Raw genomic sequence first — 3,630 nt, 5'->3', positions numbered from 1 at the left:
GTGAGCCGGCTGGGGCCAGGGGCAGTGGGGTGGGGTTGGGGGCCATGGGGAAGGCCCGGGCCAGAGGGTCGCAGGGGATTGGCTGTGGGGCTTGGGGGCAAGCTCCTCTCCTCCTCTTAGCCTGCATTTTTCTGTGGTGGTTAGTAAAGGCAGGAGGAGAAATGCTTAGTGCAATGCCCGCTATAGAAATATGCACTCAGCACACACTCAATAAAATGGAGCTATTTGGGTTTGCAAGCTAGGCATAGAAACAGCTGCGGACTAGGTACTAATGTGCCCTGGCGGATTTCAGATCCGGTCTCAACTTGAATTATTTTCAAGCAATAGATCATGAAGAGTGCTCTTGCATTTGTTCACCCATCTACCCACCCATCTGTCCATCCATCCATCCAGTCATTCATCCACGCGCCCATTCACTCACTCCCTCATCCATCCACCCATTCACTCACCCACTCCTCCATCCAACCATCGGTGCACTCATCCATCCACTCACTTGCCCACCAGCCTACCCAGGCAGCCACCTGCTCACCATGCTTCTTTCACTCCAGACATACTTCAGTGGGACCCTCTCCTAGTTGCCTGGCTTCACACAGAGTTAGACATGCAGTCCCTGGCTTCGAAGGTCAGAAAGCAGATAATGCCAGGCAGATGGGTAGAGAGAACTGAGGCAGACCAGAGCAGGCAAGTTTGAAGAAGACAGGAAGGGCATAAGAGGACGTGACCGATGAGCTGTGCCTTTGGTGGGAAAATCATGCTTGTGAGAGGGGAAGCCGGGGGTCATGGGGCAGAGGGAGGACTTCCTATGGAGGCTCAGAAGCTTGAGCGAGACTGTGGGTTATGAAAACATAGAGCTGTTTTCTGTGGCAAATGGTCCTGGGAATTGCCAGTGTAGATACCATTGCCTCTTCTGCTGGGTTGGACCTGACACAGTCCTTCTCCGCGCTTCAGTGTCCCCATCCATAAAGTGGGGGAGCTTTTGGAACAAAGGGTGGTAGGTGGCATTGGGGATCAGCCGTCACTTGGGCAGAAGTGTAGATGCAGTAGTGCCACCCGCACCTTCTGAGGCACTCTCGGAGTGCAGGCCCTGAGAACTGTTTTTAATAAGATCATCAGGCAAAGTTTTACATGTGTTAAAGTTTTGAAAATACTGCTTTGCTGGCATGGTGGCGCGTGTCTATAGTCTCAGCTCCTGGGGAGGTGGAGACAGGAGGATCAATTGGGTCCAGAAATTGAAGACCAGCCTGGACAACATAGTGAGAACTGGCCTAGGAAGGAAGGGAAAAAGAAGAGGAGGGAGGGAGGGAAAGAGAGAGGGAAAGAAAGAGGAAGGAGGAAAATATAAAAGTATTGGTTTTAATCAGGGGTCAAAAGTAGCTTACTGCTAGGTGCCAACGGCTCACACTTACAATCCTACTACTCAGGAGGTTGAGATCTGAGGATTATGGTTCTAAGCCAGCCCAGGCAGGAAAAGTCCATGAGACTCTTGGCCCTAATTAACCACAAAAAGATGGAAGTGGTGCGGTGGCTCAAGTGGTAGAGTACTAGCCTTGAGCAAAAGAAGCTCAGGGACAGCGCCCAATCCCTGAGTTCAAGCCCAGGGGCGCATGCACACATGCGCGCACACGTAGCTTATTTCCTATTTCATACAGTTTGTGAACTGAGAGTGGTTTTGCATTTTCAATTATTTGAATAATAATAACAATATTTAATGACATGTAAATTATATGTACAGCCCCATATAATATTCTTAGTTTTGCCTGTTGCCTTGCAAAGCCTGCTGTATTTACAGAAAAAGCCCGCTTTCTACTTTTTCTTTCTTTTTTTTTCCTTGATGTATACTCCTGCTAGGTAGTCCAAGCCTTAAACTGTTGATCCTCTTGCCTCAGCCTCCAAAGTACTGGGATGATAGGCACCTCAAGAGTCTCCTAGTGGAGAAAATAGAAATAGAAAACAAGCACACGCGCATGCGCGCATGCACACACACGTTACGAACAAAATAGCAGGGAAGAGGGTATGCTTGGCTGAGGCGGTCTTGGAAGGAAGGAAGGATGGACAGGACTACAGGAGGTGCAGACCGTGCTCATGTCTGGGTGAGGCCCTGCTCTTAGATGTGTCCAGATGTTAACAAAATATTGGGGAAGAGCTAGATAGGACTGGGGGGGGGGACTGGATAGAGAGAGCTAGATAGGACTGGCGGGGCCCAAGTAGAGAGAGCTCGGGACAAATTCTGCCTCTACCACTTACTCATGCGGTGACCTTGAGCCCTTTGCTGAATCTCTCCAATCCTGTGCAGCTCAGCTCTGCAAAATGTTTATAGTGACACTTGTGTGAATCATGGGGATACCAGAGTCCACGCCTCAGTTTCCCTAGCTATAAAATGGGCATAGTGCTTGTGAGCTTGTGAGGTGTCCATTACCTATGCAGAGTAGTATGTGGTGGGCATGTGTTGAATACCGCCTCTGTTCCTTCTTCTCTCCCTTCAACCAAGGGGTGTGGGTGTGTGCAGGGGTCTGGATCGGAGACATGGGGCCGTATTGCTGGGTTGATCTCCCAGAATGTTTAAAGGGAGAAACCCCCATTCATTCTAGGGGCTGGAGCAGGGAGCAAGATGAGACCCTTCAGTAGTCTATTGGAGAAGACAGAAAGGAGCCAGAAAACAAGCAGATATATAGCTTACAGAAGTTGCCTGTGTTCTGGGAAGAGAAATAGCTGAGAGGGAAGAGGGTGGTATTTGGATAAGGACAGGGAGGACTGAAGAGGAGGTAGAGACTTTCAGGTAGGAAGTATGGCAATGCGAAGAGTCTGGGGCAGGACACATGCCCGGGATATAGGTGACAGTGTAAGTTAGAATTGGGCATGAGCCACGTCACCGAGGCTTTGCAGGCCATGGGTTTGACCCCAGGGGTGACCAGCAGCTCTTGAGTCCTGATGACCTGATGAACCAGTGATCGCGACTTCTCCCAGGTGGCATGGCCCTGTACCCAAGAGGCCCTAGAAACTCCCAGAGTCTCTGGACCAAGCCACACATGAAGTGTAACTCCAAAATTAGATGTGGCCATGGCTTCGGAAAGTCTCTTTAATCAACCTGTCACCGGTCCCCTGAGGGTTTGTTAAGGACTTGCCCTTTGCCCTAGCGGGGGTAGCACTGAGAGGAATGTGGACCAGTAAGATCCTGGGATCAGAAGCAGTAAGGAGCTGGTCAGCCCCTGGCTTATGACCCCGTCTTCTGGTATTATTCTCTCTCTCTCTGAGCCTTCATTTCCTTGTTGGTAAAGTGGACCTACCCCAATGTGTTGTTGCCCAAGATTCCTCATGAGATTAATGAGATCCCACAACAAAGGCTCATTGCTATTGCGACTACAAGCTATTATTCATTCATTCAGTAAACGTGTCTTGTACGATCAAGAAGTCAGTAGCACGCTCCCCTGGAAATGAAAGGAACGGAAGAGCGGAGAGTCTAACAGAAAATTGTGCTATGGGGGCTAGGCAGGGATAGACAGAGGGGGGCTAAGGAAGCCTGAGGTGGGAGAGACCAGATCTGAGCCCAGAGGAAGGCCTCCTGGAGTAGGAGCCGAACCGATTCCCACAGTCTGTGTTGAGTGAGGCTGGCTACTTTGAGTCTAAAGACAG

The 3,630-nt window shown here is 50.1% G+C and overlaps 1 protein-coding gene across 1 annotated transcript in view; it reads left to right on the top strand.

The window, feature by feature from the left end:
* Positions 1-3,630, top strand: part of Jph2 (junctophilin 2) — a 59,420-nt gene that overhangs the window by 1,084 nt on the left and 54,706 nt on the right. The window lies entirely within an intron of this gene.

Source organism: Perognathus longimembris, chromosome 6 (genome assembly GCF_023159225.1).
Source record: "Perognathus longimembris pacificus isolate PPM17 chromosome 6, ASM2315922v1, whole genome shotgun sequence".
NCBI lineage: Eukaryota > Metazoa > Chordata > Mammalia > Rodentia > Heteromyidae > Perognathus > Perognathus longimembris.
The sequence above is the reverse complement of the archived record's forward strand: the minus strand, read 5'-3'. Positions and strand labels throughout refer to the sequence as shown.